At 44.0% G+C, this 18,290-nt stretch overlaps 1 protein-coding gene across 1 annotated transcript in view; it reads right to left on the reverse strand.

Annotated features, from left to right (window-relative positions):
• SGCD (sarcoglycan delta) overlaps positions 1-17,098 on the reverse strand; it is a 316,880-nt gene extending 299,782 nt beyond the window's left edge. Inside the window, exon 1 of the mRNA XM_059859823.1 lies at positions 16,995-17,098. The gene's annotated coding sequence lies outside the window, so the exon portion shown is untranslated. The remainder of the gene's footprint in view (positions 1-16,994) is intronic.
• Positions 17,099-18,290: the final 1,192 nt, after the last annotated feature.

Genomic DNA, 18,290 nt, shown 5'->3' on the forward strand with positions numbered 1-18,290 from the left:
GTAGGATGACTGTGCTCTCCAAGCAGCTCCCAAAGTCCAGCCAGTGGATCCCTGGCAATGTGCCTTCCTTTGGGCAGGACAAAAAGGAAGGATATGAGATGGCAAAAAACCATGGCATTGGGAAAATGCTGCTCCCAAGAACCTCATTCAGCTCATTTTCTCTTGAAATGAAAAGCAGTATTTTCCAGACCACTGGTATCTGAAGCCAAGTGAAGAACTTCACATTTCTCTCAGGGGATCCCACTGCACTTCAGCAGTGATTTCAACAAAAACCTTGATGACAAAAGTATGCAGTCCTCCACAAGTAATTTAAAAAGTTAAAGATCAGACATAACTCCAAAGGACCTGAGACAGAGTTATAAAACTATAGGTTTAGCAGAAATGAATTGCTGGTTTCAGTATTTTTCATTATTCAAACACATTTCTCCATAGAAAGCTCATCTGAGTAGCCACAAGTTAAAGTTTCTCTGATGGAAGATTTACCTTGCCACTTCCAGAAACAGCCACTCCTTCACAAGAAGCACACTGGAGAAATGGTGCAGCAAAACCACCACAGTTCATGGTTATACAATCCTCACAGGAGGACTGGCTCCTCTGGTGGGTCCCCTTCCAACACCCATACCAAGTTTGGCAACTTTGGGGCTTCTTCCCCTCTCCTGTGAACTCAGCTTTTTTTTTTTGCTTTTTTTTAATTTTTAATTTTTTTTAAAGTAATAACGTTACAGGATTAATTACTTAGCAACGTCTCTATAAATGCATCTACCTTAGAAACCTCTACAAAAGCACAAGTGAAATGCCAGAGATAAACAAACACAAACTCCCTTTTAATTAAGCACTGTGCCTCTCTGTGGGGGGTGACAGAGTGAGCAGATGCAGGGGGATTGCAATTAAGATACAACTTCTTTGATGGGAAGGGTACAGGCACACACAAGAGGAAAAAGGAGAGGAACTTGCCATCCAAGTCATTTTAATTGGCTGCTCAGAGAGATTATGCATTCCCCACATTCGATGCTGCCAAAAAAGTATTACTGATCCAAAATACTAAAGAGCCATCAAAACATGTCCTAAGCTGCTTGTGCCATGTTATTACTAAAGCTACCTGTGCACCTCACTCATCCTTCTTGAGAGGGCTGTAACACAGGGAGATAATTCTCAGGGTTAATTAGACAAAGGAACAGACAACTCTTGGATTTAATTTTCTGTTATTGATCATTACTATTCACTAAACACCAGGCCCGCTTAGCAAAAACTTCTTGAAGGGAATGCACAGTTATTTGTAGCCTAAGTCACTTTAAAAAACAACCAAAAAAATTAAAACCCATGCAAATAGCTAAAATAAACTCCTGAAAATTGCATGAGCCAGGATGCAAACAGAAAGTGAACCAGAGGATTGACCGGTCATCTTCTGCATAACTTCCATTGATTTGACATTCTAATATTTTTGGTGTGCTGACTTTTCTGTGATCTTAATGACACTGCTGTTATTCTCCCAGCTTTGCTACAAAACTGCATTTTAACTTTCACTTCTGTTTTTATCTGGCTTCAATGGAAATGCACATAAGCTTTCACATGGCTTGCTCCAAGCCTCTGTACCCCTTGGGGAGGGAAAAGAAAGGCAGGAAACTGAGAAATGGCTTGCTCAGTTTGCAGCCTGCTCAGGAATCTTGATTTTGCCTCCTTACACACTTGTGGCTCCACTGCAGAGGACAGAGCCCTGTGCAGGGGGAAATTCAGGCACAGGAACCCAGAGCTGCTTTATCTGAGCCTCCTAACCCTGAACATGACGGCTCTGTCATCCAAGCCGATGGAAACACAAAAGAAGATTGGGATTTCACTATCTCAACTCAAAATAAATGAGTGCGACAGAAAAGGAACTCTTGTCTTTGCAAACAGGAGAAAAGCTCAGCTGCTGCTGAGAATGGGATAACCAGAAATGTGCTCCTGCCTTGGGAAAAGAGTCCAGGCTGCAGAGGTAGGCTGGGGCAGAGGAGCTACTCCCTTCTGGGTCTCTCCAGCTGGCAAGCCAGAAACAACAGCATTACTAAATCTCAGTTAGAAACAGCAAAAACAATTCTGGCTTTTGTAGAAGGAGAAAAAAAAAAAGCCTGCAGGAAAAAAAAAAAAAGAAACCAAGCCATATCTTTCTCCATTTCTTTCTTCTCTCTGGGAAGTGTCTCAATGCCACCAGCAAGAAAAAAAAAAAGACAAAAATTAAGAGGAAATTCCTGTGATAGATACCTGTCCTTCCTCCCTCCAGCCGCTTTCCCTGTGGCAAGTGCTCTGTTTTGGGGTTTCTTGCAATCACTGACCCCGCTGCACTGGGGACTTCTCTTCAATGCATAAACGCTGGATGTCCACTGACCCCCAACCCCTCTCAAACCATAACACTACAGGGACTTCTGGAGTGTCCCCACACCAAAAGCTTCCCCATCTCTCCCACATTATCCACATACAGCACTAGTGCAGAGTGCTGGCACAATGCTTATAAAAACACACGGAGGCTGGAGCAGCTTAATAGTACCATCATACCTGGTTATTAATCAGAATGAAATGCCTGAGAATAAAGGAAGTAAGGACAGTTAATTTATGAGTGAAAAGGTGAAGGAACCTAATTACAGCTAGGTAATCCTGCACATGGAAAGTTCATCTCCTGTGACAGGGCTCCCTCATCGAGTAGAGCTCCAGTGTCTGAAAAATCAAAGCCAGACCCACCAAGGCTCAAAATCGAAACAAGATGCAAATTTTCAAGAAAGAGGAAAGTGCTTCCACTCTCAGTTTCCTTAGGTGTATTTTCCATCACTTGAATCCACTATCCATATCCATTATCACTTACTAGATAATTTTCAAAAAGAAAAAAAATAAAAACAAGAGAAAGGAATCAGGAAACAGCAAAAGGCAAGCAGAGAGGAGAGGTGGACAATCAATTCAATCTAGACAGCTAATTTAAACATTAAGCCAAGAAACTCAATTCCTCACATACTCAAGAGGAGAGAATCAGGCTCTAAATTCAGAGCTTTGAATCACCGTGTGGCAGCTCTGGTGACTGTATGTGGCCTTGAGGCTCCCAAATTAGATATCTGAACTTGCATGTGTCTACAGCTATTGGCCATGATGCTTTCAGTAAATGCTAGAGGGATTTGGACACCTGATACTGTTTTTAATTCTTGCTTAACTGTAGTGACAACAGCTTCAAGAGTTTAGTCTCATTTTTGGTGAGGGCAGTGCTGTTAATAAGTACACAATACCCTGAACCATCCACAAGCATAAATTACACATTTACTACCTGCAGCATACTATACTTATATACTTCATCTTGCAGCCTCTAAAAATAATACAGACTAAGTTATGTATTTGCTATAAACATGAACAAAGCAAACTTCATGCTGACAGGATGCATACAAGCAAAACCAGAGAACTTGTTTTAAGGCGAACATCGATACAAATCACAAACAGTCATCAATCAGATTTTGTAATTCCTTGGCATGTCTATCCTTTGCAACAACTCTTTTATTACTGTACAATTAAAAAGAAAGCAAATATCAAATTCTCACCTCTCCCCAGCTAACAAACACTCTCAGTTTCCTGAGAAACAGTAATAAAGTTCTGAACTTGCACATAACTCTCACTGAACTTTCATCTGGTGCAGTATATTGTCACAAAGCAGAAAATGCAGGTTGGGCTCACATTATCTGTAATGAGACAGACACTCCTTCATTTTAACAAGGCACCACTGCCAATATCAGCCCTGCTGTGTAAAAAACCTGAGGCAACGATTTTTTATATATACAAGAGCAATGAAACCCAGCAAGATCAGATGTGATCGAAGGCACCTTGCAGCACCTGGCACACAGTGAATATTCATGCAGCACCTTTAAAAGCAGCTTACATCCCACACAACTCTTGCCAAAGCAGATGCCAGGGCATTGCCCAGCCCTGCCAGCAACTGGGCAGGGCAGCCTGGAACAAGAAACTGCTCACACCCATGTGGCTACCAGCCCTGCACAGTTCCAAGTGGGAAATCAAGGCATTGCAATGATCAAAATTAGTTCAGTGGTTTCTCCCCACTGAAGCATTTTAATTTTTCTGTAAGACATCACAAGTCTGAGGAAGGAAAGCTGGAGGGTTTCTTCACACGCAGATGCCAATGCTTCTGGGACCTGTCACCCTTCCAAGTCACTGCAGCACCAGCAGAGCTCAAGCACCATGAACTGTGTGCACAAGTGACCCTGCTAACCCAAAGTGGGCTCTCCCCATCTCCATGAGTGGAGCAGCAGGAATTTTCTCTCAGCTCCCATGCAGCTCTAGACCTTCTCAGAAGCAGGTGAGCTGCCTTCTCTTGCTCCTCTGAAATGTGCTTCTAACTCACCTCACTCAAGAACGAGTCACACTTCAGGCCCTATTTCTACCTGCCCATAGTATTTTCACTCTCTGTGCAAAGGGACAATTAAACCAGTGGTCACATGTATGGGGGACCATAAAGTACAGCACTGGGACAAGAAGTTAGCTCTGAAATGAAATGGAGCAGACCAACACCGGCTAGCTGAAGCATAAATAATGCACTGACAATTGCAGGTTCATCTGTAACCTGAGCTCAGCTGAGCTTCTCATGACCCACAATCACCTCTGTTGACTTTCTTTCCATCTTCCAGTCTTTGGGAGTCCTCTTAAAACAAACCCATGACTCCCTCTAAGGTGCTGAGAGAAAACAGAAAAGAAAACATGATTTTGCTCAAGCAATGTCGTAGGAGCAAAGAAAAAACCTGAAGATCTTTTGCTGGCACCAGATTAAAGCCTATGTGATTGGAAAGATGCCCCATGGAGCTTCCAGCCATTTGGAATAAACCTAGGCTTGAATTTCAGGTGCTGCAAGACACAAGGAGCAATGTCACTGGGCTGCCTGAGCTGCACCAACAGCGACCTGGCACAGAAAGGTGGCCAGAGCCACCCCCCTTAGATTTGGGGACACAGCACAAGGGCAGAATGCAGTTAGCACTTGTAAATTACTCCTGCCACCAAGAGCCATGCCAGAGAACATGAAGAGCAACTGTCACACTCAGGGTTCTGCCTTCTCAGGACCAAATGACTGGAATTGTGGAAGTTTTATTCCTTTTGTGTGCCACAACCCTTAAATGGCTGAGGACTGAGAACCCAACTGCTCCATAAATGACAAAAGCTTTTCACTTTTAACTGCAAGTGAAGCACAGCAAATCCCAGATAGAATGGAAGGGAGAACAACAAAATTAAGTGGAAATATCATTTCATTTTATGTCCAGGTCCTCCACTAACTGGCTGTTTCAATTTTATCACAGGATTTTGAGGCTATTACAGGAGCCTCAAAATCTGCTCACTAACAAAACAGGGAGCCCAGGTTTCATAATTAAGAGGACAGTACATTCATCTACAACAAATGACCCCTTTAAGTGCAAGGTCACCATACTGGACCAGAGAGAAGATTCTTGATGAGACAAAATTTGGAGACTGTGCTGATCTACAGCTGACAGTCCTGTAACCCATGGACAGGATTTCCCCAACCTTTGGTGAAGATGTTGACAGTTTAGTGAGTAAATGCTTTCTCCTGCCAGAGTGGAGAGGACTGGCAGCTCCCTTAGCCCGGGCACACGAGGTCACAGGTACCCACCACAACCTGGTGCTTCAGGAGAGAACCACAATGCAAAACAAAAAAGATCCTGGAATGCCAGCAGCCGTTCTAGAGCTGGCTATTTACAAGGGCTGCAGCTTTCTCCTATGGCTTTTCATTACAAGACTTCATACACATATTGCAGATTCTCCTGCTGAGAATATAGATAAGCTTCTAACATTAAATTTTCTATAAAACAGAGTCACAATACAAGGGTAGTGACAAATGCTGGTGTCAGAAGCCTGCAGTAATGGCATTCTGTTAGGGTTTTGTAGAGCAATGAACACAGAGTAAAACAAAAGTATCTTCCCAACTTGTAAATTCATTTCTGGAACCTTTAAAATGTGAAATTAAAGTTCCTTTTGTGGGCACACAACCCTATGTCTTGATAATTGTATATACAAGAAAGGCTTAAAACTGTAATACAACATTTGGTTTCAGTCCACATTAGTTCTAGTGTTTGATTTATTCCTTGCAATAAATAGATTAAAGCTTATTACCATTGATAAAGTCGATCTTGTAAAGCCCAGGGCGCTGCTTTGAAAATTTCCATGGTGAAATTTGGCAGTGTCACACAGTGTAACGTGGTAACACTGTGGGGATGTGGCAGCAATGCCCATGCCTTGTTTCCATGATTTCTGATTCTGACCCCACAACTCTGAACAAAGCTGTAACCTTACAGTTCACAGGGGGAAAAAACCTCCCAAAAAAACCCCATAATACCCACAAAATATCACACAAAAAACATACTCCACTTCTTTGTCTTCCCACAGTTGAACATTTCATTAAAAAGCCAAATGTTCAAAGATACAGACCACTGACTTCAACTTCAATACAAGAAGAGTTGATAGAAAATATAATAAAGAATTGAACAAGTGGGTGCATGATACACCTGGAAAGAGTCAGATATTTCTGCAGAGAGCAGTCATGCACAACAATCTGTTAGAATTCCCTGAAGGACTTAACAAGGGACATGGTCTGCAGGGACATGCAGGTGGCTGATGCACTACAGAGGGCTTTTCCTAAACCCTTCAGCAAACAGTCTCAAGGAATCTTAAGAAAAGCCTTTAAAAAGGTAGGCTATGGTGGGGGAAAAAACAAGAGCATTTTATGGATCATCAACTGGAAGGAAAAAAAAAAAAGGAAATAAAGGAAATAATACATCATTTGAAATAAGGAAATAACACATCACTTCAACATCTCTGCTAAGACCTGTACTGGTTCAAATATCTGTTACTGGTCTGAGAAAGGGACAGGGAGGCAATGAAATGCCAAACTATAAAGAAAAGACAGAACAATTAGGAGTAGGTAAAATTACAACTGACGTGAAAGCTGCAGAAGAGTCTCAAGACACTCTGATTGGACAGCAAAATGACAGCATAAATTAAATGTTAATAAATGCAAAATATTGCACTGAAATAAAGGAATATTACTGTCCACATAGACTGACAGACTCTGAATTAGCTGTTCTAATGCAGAAAAGAGCTGTAGTCACTACAGACAGCTTTCTGGAAACATCAGCTCAGCAGCAACCCAAAAATAATAAGCAAATAATTTTGGATCTTCTAGAACAAGGTATCAAGGCTGAAATAGAAAATACCATGTCAGAAACTCATGATTTATCTGCATTTAAAAAATGCATCTAGTTCTGCTTATGTCATCTTTAAAAGAAAACATAAGAAGACATCATATGATGTGATGGATCAGAAGACCAAAATTATTTCTGGACAGTGAAAAGCTTCACTTTGCTAAGAATGCATCAGAAGTAGGAGTACATTGGGACTCTACAGCCTGAAGAAGACCCAACCCACCCAGGTGGGATCCATACCACACACAAGATGCTGGGCTACATGAGCCTTTTGTCTGACCACCTGCATTGCTCTTATTTTCCTGTGAGGTAGAACACACAGAAAGCACAATTTCTACTTCCCTGTGAAGTGTTAGTAGGATAAGCCAGGGCATGTTTAGATAAATTGTATTAATTGGGCTGTGATCTGCAAGAGACTTCTCTCATTTCCACCTGCCCTGGAAGCAAAGATATTTAATAAGACGTTGACCATTCAGCTCACAATGTGCTATAAAATTTTACCTTTGGTCTTATTAGAGTAACAAATGGGAAATATCATACAAGGCTTGAAATTATGGAGTAGATTAGACTCAAACTGCTTCATAAGTTAGAGAAGAAAAAACACCCTCCAGAGCAATCTCCTATCCCAAAAAGGGCAGGCTCAAGCTAGCTGAGCAATGTATTTTCTATTTCCATATGAAAAGCTGCACATTCTGGTTTTTGCCTTCACAAGCTGAGGGTAAAAAACAACTTTTGTGTATAAAGAGTATATATAAGCACAGCACTGAACATCTAAAATACCAGATAATAGGCTCAGGTTGAGTTGGAGCACCCCAGGTCCATTAGACAATTTATGCTGCTGTAACCCAAAGATTCAGATCCAAACTAGGTGAAAAGCCAAATTCAAGCAGATCAGAAGCTTCCTATAAGTGAAGGAAATAGAAGTGCCAAAAAAGAAGTATATTGATCCCTGCAAGAACACTCTTGCTTAGCAGAGGAAGACCAAGGGGTTTTGTGCCATTAATGATAAAACAGCCTTTTCCCACCTGAAAATCAACTCTCATTTTCCTGGACAAACAATAGGCAAGGATGGACCCAGCCACATGAGGCAGCTGCTCTGTTACATCAGCAACACATTCATATCTTGACCCTACCCCTAAAAGCATAATTTCCACCCCTACCATAGCTTTCCACACCATGTTCATGAGTAACCACCAACTGCCCAGGATGTAACGTTTGCAGAAATCATTTTTTATTTAGTTCTTTAATCTCTCCATAGCCCTTAATGCGTCTTCCTCTCTATGAGCCAAAAATACAATAGAATGACAAAAATCCTGGCTTGCTGGACATTCTGATGCTGGGAAAATTCCTGTATAGAAACTACTAATTCACAAAATCATGTAAGAAACAATTCTGCTGCTCACAAAGCTTCCATGCTTTGTATTATTTTTCACAAGATTCAACCATTCCCACAAACACCAGTTCAGCCTCACAGGCACTATCACCCTCCAACCTCTCAGCAAAGGCAATTCATAACAGTGCTGGTGAAAGAAGAACAATGGAGACATTTAAGTGCACCATTTTTCAATATCTGACTCAATGATAATAACTATAATATCCTCCATGCCAGTAATAAGACAACTGTTAAACATGATACTTAAAATCATTCACCTCTGACTTCACAAAGCTCTTTCAGGAAATTCCTGCTTCCAGAGAACTTCATTACTGTAACACTCAGGAATCAGTGTGCAGGTGCTTTTTCCCTAAACCAATAAAACACCCACCCTCAAGATTACTTTCAAATAGAGAAATTAAACATGCTATGGTGTATAACATCAGCCTGCATAAGGGCCATATCTGCCAGATCCACCAGCCTGGGCAGAGGAATTCAGAAGTACCTGTTGTTCAGCAGAAGTCAGACAGAAAGAAGGGGAACAAAGAAAAGAGGGGGGAAAAAAAGAGAAAAATATCTAACAGATTTAGTTTTCAGACAATTCAACCAACACTTCAAATCTTTTATTCACAACTTCAAAACCATCATCTCTAGGTAATTAATTATTGCATGCCTGACTTCACTCTCAGTATTTTCACTGACACCAGTGGCAGTAGGATTGGCCTATTCCCTGTTAGCTAACTCAAACCAGTAACTGGTCTTGAATATCTTGTTCAGATCTGATATCTTCTTTTAAGTATCCTTTTCTGACAGAGCATAAAATAATCAACCTATCAAAGCATCAAAGCACAGCAGTTTCATCATTACCCCCCCCCCCCCAATTAATCATGTTTCAATACATGCAAGGAAAGCCCTTTGCAGCACACTGGTAAGCAGGAACAGATAAAAGTGGATTTCCCAGTGCACATACAGAAACAGTATTACAGCTAATGATTTCCTGCAAACCACTAGAGCAAGCTCTGTGAAAAAAATGTGCAAAATAATTCAGCTCTTCAGGAGCAACATGTAAGCAGAAAACTGAGCTGTACCCTGTGAGGGCTGTGATTCTTCTGTAGTGTAGTCAGGTTAAGTAGGGTAAATTCTTGATTTAAAGTATATTTTGGCTTCACTTCTTCAAGAAGTCATGCATGCTTAAAAATAAAATTTTGAAGTTGCAGTATCTGTGAACCTCATAAGGTAAAACTACTAAAATTCAGGGTTACTGTTTTACCTGAGCATGACAGTAACAACAGTGAATTTTATCCTCCTTCAGACAGATAGTACTAGGCAGAAAATCCACTTACATCCCATTTATAGCCATAAAATAAGTTGCAAGAGGAGCAAGGCTGCCCACACTGCCACCCAAAAAAACATTTATGGTTTCTCCATAAAGGATTTTGTACTTCAAATATAAACAGAGATGTTGGCAGGTTATTTTGTACATCGTGGAAAGGCTCTCAAACCCCAACCCAGGGCTATGCATTCTGTACCTGAACAACTCTCCCTTCAGCTGAAGCTTCACTGCCCAGCTCCACTATCAGATGTCACACTTGCGAAAGCCTAAAAGTCATAATAAAAGCTGGGGTGTTGCTGCAGTGCAGAGTTTTGAAAGACTTCAGAAACTTACTGGAGCAAGACAAACTGCACAAGATTCTTCCCCAGGAAGGCAGGCCAGCAGCAGCCCAACAGCTCCCAGGTAATTAGCTGTTTGCTATGTAGAGAAGAGGCTGTAGGAAGTGCCCAGTGCTGCATCCTCATTTGTGCTTCTCTCTGATCCCTACTGCAGCAACTCAGTCCCAAGTGAAGCAGAGCTCATTATCTAGCAGAGACAAACTCTCCTGTGGAGAGAGGTGTTTCTTGGGCTGTTAAACAGCATCAGCTCCATCTGGTCATCCTCTGCCAGCCCTGAGCAGAGCATGAGAAGCCCATGTAGGTAGGGCTGGAATCAGGGATGAAGCGTGGTCTCTAGCAGGGATGGAACACAGACACTTCATAACTGGTTTGGAGGGAAGAACATGGAAAGTAAAACCAGAGCTGGCCTTGGCTGGATTTCCAGTGCAGAGGATGGGAAAGGCTTCATCAACTGGTCCTCCCTGGGCGACCAGCACCTTTCAACAATGCTCCTTCTGCTTTCCTAACAGCACAGCCCACATTTGCCTGTTAGGCACATTTCCCTGTCTAAAAGAGAGTTAAGACCCTTATCTTCACCCCCTGTGGGCTCTTGGCTCATGCTTTAAGAGAACACATTTATTTAGGAAGTGCTCAGTGCAGCCAGGTCATGCCCTTTGATTGGGCAGGGAAAAGTTTGGAGCCTGCTCCACTGCAGCTGCCTCTACCAGGGCCAACAGCTCCCTCTGCTCCAGCTCCTCAAGCCCTCAGTAACTGGCACCTCATTAATTTCACCACTGCAGGAGCACTAACACTCTGCTCTGAAGAGCACAGCCCCAAAGCTGACCACATCACCCTCAACAGCGAACAAGCCAGGTCCCCACAACACTGATTTGTTCAATCCAATTGCAGGAACTTTCCATTGGTTTTGTTCCATTTCATGCGTAGCATCCTGCTTTTATCTGGCAGCGTTCTAACAGCTGTTTTCTTATCACATTAAACCAATATCTCTGACAAAAAAACAAATGTCTAATTCTCCTGGATCTCCTCACAATATGCTGCAGGGGAGCAAATCTCTACTGAGCAATGCTGTCGATCAGACTGAGTACAGGTTTTGTTCTTTAAACAAATATCTTTCCCATCCACAAAAAAAACCAAACAAACAATAAACACCAAACAGAAACTCAAACAAACCCCCAAACAAACAAACCCCCAAACCCAAACAAACCCCCAAACCCAAACAAACCCCCACAACTTTGTTATAATAATCTCACAATCTTCTGTTCAAACTTCATCCCCCCCCCAAAAATAGCAGGCCAGCCCTCCAGCCAGTGGCAGCACTGGCACAGTGCCTAGGAAAGTAATGGAGCTGCACTGATTTATGACAGTTAAAAATCTGACCTGGAGATGAGTCATGGGCTTTACTTGCTGTTTGAATTGCAACTAATTCAAAGGGTTTGGTTTTGTTTTGTTTATCTCTGGATGTGTTGTAAAGCTTCAGTCACTAAAGGTCAATTCCAACATTTCTTCATAAGTATTTAGGAAAGCTCCTGAATATTTAGGAAGTTCTTGGATGTATGAGATTCTTTTCAAGCATGCTGCTTCTTGGATTTGGACTCATCTTTTCTATCACAGTCACCCACTCTGCCATCTGAAATAGTCCATTAACCAACACATTGAGGCAGCTACTTTTGATTAAGAGGTGAAAAATCACAGCTTAGCTCCGAGCTTCAAAACAAGAGGAGAACAGGAAAAAAAAAAAAAAAATCAAGCAGGGAGGGAGGGAGGCTTTGGGACTCTTCTCCCTGCTGTCTGTCAGAGAAATGTGGCTCTGGCTGTTTCTGGGCGCCTTCAGCATTATGGTCTCTTCTCCCTCTGCTGAGCAATCCAAGCACTACAGAGAGTGACAGAGCTGCCTGCAGCAAGAGGTTCTTCAGTCGTGTCAGGATTACACAGGAACAAACTTTATTTCTCAGGCTTACAGCAGGAAAAAAAAAGCAAGAAATGGGCAGAGATGTGCTCAGCCTCTTGCTCCCTCCATGCCTACAGAGATGTGAACTGAGCTGGGCTGGGGCTGCAACACCAGGGCTCAACTCCAGGCTGGTGAAAGCTCCTGCTGATGTGGGGAAACCAGAACCTCAGCTGGTGACTGCCCAGGGAAACCCTGGAGAAGGCAGGAAGCTTTTTAATTAAATCATTTACCCTTGCTGCCACACTGCCAAAGAAGAAATGAGACTAACTGCTCACATGGCTTCCATGTAAGGAGCAGGTGAGGCCACTACAGCAGCATTTCATCTCCTGAGGAGGTCACAGCAAATCTTGGCTCATCCCAACAGTGGGCAGCACATTGCTGGATGTGGCCCAGCACTGCTCTTCTGCACTCATGGTAATTCTCCAGCACCAACCTGACAAACCCTATGGGACCAAGGGAGGAAATAATAGGTGCATTACCATAACCCAATACTACCAAGCTTACCACTCTGCAATGCATTAGATTCACAGAGTTTTCTGTGCAGCACCAAAATCTTAAAAGCCTCATTAATTCAAAAATTAAAAATAAGAGAGCTCCAATATCCATATCAGATTCTAGTGTTAAACTGAGTGGCAATCCTGAGATATTACAAAGTTTTCACCTCCATGAGGAACCACTATCCTTCCTTGCTAAGCAGAAAAACAGGTAATCACCCTAGGGCTCCATCTTTAGTGAAAAATAAAATCCCCTATTTCTCAAAGACAAAAAAAGAAAAACAACCCAATACCAAATCCCTTTTCACTAGCTCTATCCAAATTCACAGCAGCTAAAAATATGTCAGAAATCAAGGTGCAAGTGAAGAAAAGAAAATAAGAAAAGGCTTAACACCAGGATGGCAAGATTTCAAGCGTGACCCATTGCCTGGTAATGTCAATGGGATCCTTCTGAACCGTTTCCAAGCAAGTCAGATACAGCTCACCTGACGTGACTTGTTATGAGAGCAGCTGATGGAGGCAGAGAGGAAGAAGGCAAAGAATTCACAGGGAAAACACAAAGATACAGAACTCACAGCAGCCCTTGATCAGTGGGTGGGGGAAAGCAGAGTTTTGTTTCTTTTAAACATTTCCCCCTAAAAGGAAAAACACAGCAGCCTTCCCATAGGATCCATCTTGAACCCAGGCACAGGGAGAATGTAAAGAGTAGCTAAAACCTTAGATTTTTTTCAAGGTTATCTAAGCAGACATTTCCAAGTTCTTTACGGTGTTTAGTAACCTACTGCCCCCCGAAGAGTTAGTATGTTTTCAAACTACTCCAGGCATATTCAGCAGAAACCTGTTACTAAAATCAATGAGAGACAAGCTGTACATTGTGCTGGAAAAGCTGCAGATGAAATGCAGAAAGCTCCTATGCTTTCACTCTACACCCAACAAATACAAACATTTTCAGTTACCTCATAAATCAAAGTTTGTCATTAAGCTGCACCTAAAGTGCTATCTTGCCCAAACCTCTGGAAAAGCATCAAGCTGTTAATTTTTTTTTTTTTTTTTTTTTTACACAATCACTCAGTAAATATTTCACAGGTGAAAATAACTGTGGGGTGGTACAAATCCTCTGGAATGTTGCAGGGCCAAAAGCATCAAGGCATCTGGTGGTGACCAGAGACAAATGGGCTCAGAGAGCAACACTGTGTGAGAGCTTTCACAGAACTGAGATACTCTCCACTCCAAGCACACCTAAGGGACTTGATCTAAACTGGTAACAGAGCCTGGGATTCACACAAACGAAATAAAAGCAGGAGCAGACAATGAAGAAAGTTATTTTTTTACCCAGAGAACTGCAGTGTTAGAAGATTGCCCTGGAGGATTTAATCAATGAAAGTGAATCTTGTATATTTTTCTCCAGTATTCCCAAAATAAGTCAATAAGATGCCAGAACTCTCTCAGTATAGAGTGACTATTTTCCAGTAAGCTTGAGATAAAGTCTTTATCAAAAGAACTAAAGAAATGCATTATGATTTCAGAGAAAAATAGTAAACAAAGAAACAGAAACAGCAGGATAGCCTTACAAGGCACAATAGATTTTCAGAAAAAACTTTTCTACTTCTTTTATTCCTAAGGACGATTAGAAGCAAATAAAATTTTGTGCACCAGACACTGCTGGTGCACAAAAACACCTGCAGATACCCTGGCCTTCAAGAATAGCAAAACAACTGAGAAATGCACTCCATCACCAGGCACTATCTAAAGGCATTTCCAGATCCAGAACTTCCTCTCCCGTGAGAAAAACACAACTACTTGTCCATCTGCTTCCTCACCAAACCTCCCCACACATCCAAGCAACTCCTACTGCACTCTCCCAATAACCCATCACCCAAAGGATCTGTGCAGGACTGCTGGGTCCATACCTCACCCAAAATAAAGAGCAGCAGACCACATTACATAACACACTTCTATGCAATTATAAACACCTGAATAAATGTCCCTGCCTGTCTGAAGGGATGCACACCAGCTCTCTCTCTTGCCTACAAGTCAAATGACCTGTAGGCAGGGAGCTTTCTCAAGTCCTAAATCAATTTACAACCCCACTTTCAGCTGGAGCCAGGATAATCTATTTCTCTGAGCCTTAAATAAAAAAAAAAAACCACCAAAACCAATAACACCAAAAAAGCCACTAAACCAAAAAAGCCACCTCCATAATTTTCCCTTTGTAATACTCAGTTTACATGCACAAACCAGAAGAGCTGTCACTTCTTCAGTTTTAAAAGCTTTCAGCAAAATTAGCTATTCTAAGCTACCTGCAAAGCAAAGAGGTGCAACTGAAAAACATCAGGGGTACCATCCATGACTCTTCAAAGTGTTGGAAGTTTCCAGAAGGCACAATAAGGATACAGTCAACATCCTCAGTGCATTCCAACACAAATATTTCAAGGACTTCAAGGGGCAAAGACAAAGGCAATTTTTCTGTGTCAAGAAGATTATTGCAACAGTTGTGCCTGGGCTAATCAAAGGGTTTGGAAGCAAGGCTCATCCCTCTGTATTGCTGAGAGGTGATGCTCTGAAAACAGCTTTTACTAAAAGGAATCTTGTTTCAAAATAATGACCCTTATTTTTCCATTTATCAGTATAATTTCTTCCTCAAACTGGCATTCAAAAATATAGCCCTTCCTTGGGGGAGGACCAAAACAAAAACATAGCTTGAAATACAGGAGTGGATTCTTAACAGACATACATCAACATGAGGAGTCAATAAAATTATGTTAATTTATGCCAAATGAAACCTAACCAAGATTTCTCTCCTTCGAGATGAGGCTGGGACGATTACAGTCATTTACAGCAGATGCTAATCCTCATCACACAGGGCACAGAACTCGTTCCCATGCCTAAGGAATGTCACCGAGCAAACACATCTGTTAGCAGGAGGAGGACTCAGTTCAGCACACTGCTATAGCCACGTCACTGGCTGACCTATTCTGCCCAGCACACAATGGAGAGTTGTTCATTTTTCAATTGTTCATTCATTTCAATGAAACGCTATGCAAGTGTTGATTTAATGGTTCATTCATCAACTCCTCTGAATATTAAGCAATTAATTTTGACTTAATTTGAACAATTCAATTGCACCCATCCTTTCTCCCCTTGAAAAATATGAATTACTACCCAGGGAGAAGCTGTTTTAAAAGTTGACTTAACAGGAAGCACTTAGCTCCATGGGCTTTATACCCTTTCATAGTCTGATATATATTTATAGCAGACATTTTTCTTTTCCTATTACATATTATACATGAACTTCACAAATGCTAAAGCAAAGACACTTCAACAAACATTCTTAATACTACAGACCAAAAGGCATCTTCTACATTAGCTACTCCCTAAGACCACCAGGAAACAAAGTGCACCATCAACAACCAACAACCCTGAGAAATTCTGCAAAACCAGGCGAAATGAGCCTCTCCTTGAAAACCCCTTACTTTTCTTTGAAAGTTTGCTTTACCGGATTCATTTTCCCAACGGGGGCAAACACCGATCCATGCAGGAAGCTCTCACCTGTGAGCAGCACCTCGCACCTGCGAGCCGGCATCCCGCAGGGCTCCCTCCCATCGCCGCGCTCAGCCCCGCGCTCCGGGGCAGCTGCCGGGACCCGCCCGCGGCTCCGACCCCCGGCAGCGGCTTCCGAGACCCGCCCGGGGTGGGGAAACCCCTCCCGGCACTAAAGCAGCCGCGACCACCACACCTGTTAGCGCCGCATGCCCCGCGGCTCCCAGCGCTTTTCGCCAATTCAGCCCGATCTGAGCCCGTTTTCACCTGCTGCTCGCAGGTGCCGAAGGCGCTCTCCGCAGCCCCCGCCACATGCCCGCTGTGAACACTCAGCCCGGCAGCCCCAGCCCGAGGGTCACTTGCAGAGTCCCTTTCCCACGGGAGCCTCGCTCCGCTCCGACACCGAGCATCCCCCGCAAAGCTCGGCCGAGCCTTCCAGAGGGCCGGGCAGCGTCCGCCCGCTGCCAAGGGACACTTTTCCCTCCCGGAATGCCAACACGGAGCCACCGCGCTGCGAGGGAGGGATGCGAGGGAGGGATGTGAAGGAGGGAAGCGAGGGAGCGATGTGCAGGAGGGAAGCTAGGGAGCGATGTGCAGGAGGGAGGCGCGGGGAAACCGCGACCGCGACTCGCCGGGGCGCGGGGAGCACCCCAAGGGCCGCGTCCCCCCGCGAAGGGCAGCGCCGGCCAGAGCCCGAAACTCCGCCAAGTCCGAGCGCGGGCCCGGCCCGCGGCGGCACTCACCGGGGCGGGGGCGGGCTCGGCCCCTCAGGAGATCATGCCGGCGGAGCGCGGGGCCGGCGGCGGAGCGGCTGCTCCGGCAGCGGGGGCGCGGCGCTGCTCGAGCCGCGGCGCAGCAGCCGCGCCGCCCCCGACACGCGGCCGCGGCGCCCCGGCCCGCGGGGGGGCGCGGAGAGGCGGGCCCGGCCCCGCTGCGCCCGCCCCGGCCCGGCCCGGCCGCGCCTCCGCCCGCCGCACCCGCGGCGGCCACACCGGCACCGCGCTGCCTCCTCGGATGTCTCTTCTTTTTCTTCCTCCTTTCCCCCCCCCTCGCCTCTTTTTCCCTTTTTCTCGCATCCCACTTTTCTGCCTTTTCTCCCTTTTCACCCCACTGCTCTTCCCTTTCGTAATTTCTCCCCTTCTCGCCATTCCTTCACATTTTCCTATCGCTCTTTTTCCTGCCCCCTTTCCCTTTTTCAGTCATTCCCCTCCGCTTTTCACAGAATCACAGAGTCGTTCAGGTGTGAAAAAACCTTTACGATCAAGACCATCAAACCCAACCCCTACCCCAGCACTGTCAAGCCCACTGCTAAGCCCGTGTCCCAAAGTACCACATCTGCACATCGCCTAAATACCTGCAGGGATGCTGGCCCCACCACTTCCCAGGGCAATCTGTTTCAGTGCTTGACAATCCTTTCTGTAAAGAATTTCTTTCTTATATCCTATCAAACCTGCCCTGTCGGGGGTTGCAGCTGTTTTCTCTCACTGCTTGCTCCTTAGGACATGAGACCAAAACCCCCTTGGCTACAGCCTCCTTTCAGATAGTTGTAGAAATAGATAAAATCTCTTGTGAGCCTCCTTTTCTCCAGACTTAACACCCCCAGCTCCTCATAAGACTTGTGCTCTAGATCCTTCAACACCTTCACTGCTCTGCTATGGATACTGCTTTCTCCATTCCTCCTTTTTTTAATTGATTTTTTCCTCCTTTTTTTTCCCCATTCCTCTCCCTGCCAAAACCTTTTAGCAAAGCAGACTGTGCCCAGCAGCCAAGTGGCAGCAGGGGCTCGGCCACCCAGAGTGGTACAAAGGCTCCAGCAGCAGCACAGCTCCTTTTCCCTTAGAGCTCCATGTGTTGGAGAGGGAATCAGTGGAAATGGAGTTTTTGTACTCCAAAGTTGGTTGTTTTGCAACCATATGCAAATGCTTTGGGTCTAGCAGATGGCAATGAGGGCTTTCCTTCCACGTTTTACTCTGGAGCTCAGTATCAATGTGGAATTTGCAATGCACTCAGTAGCTACTGACTAGTGGTTGCTAGGACAG

The sequence above is a fragment of the Haemorhous mexicanus genome, chromosome 15 (assembly GCF_027477595.1).
Source record: "Haemorhous mexicanus isolate bHaeMex1 chromosome 15, bHaeMex1.pri, whole genome shotgun sequence".
Lineage (NCBI taxonomy): Eukaryota > Metazoa > Chordata > Aves > Passeriformes > Fringillidae > Haemorhous > Haemorhous mexicanus.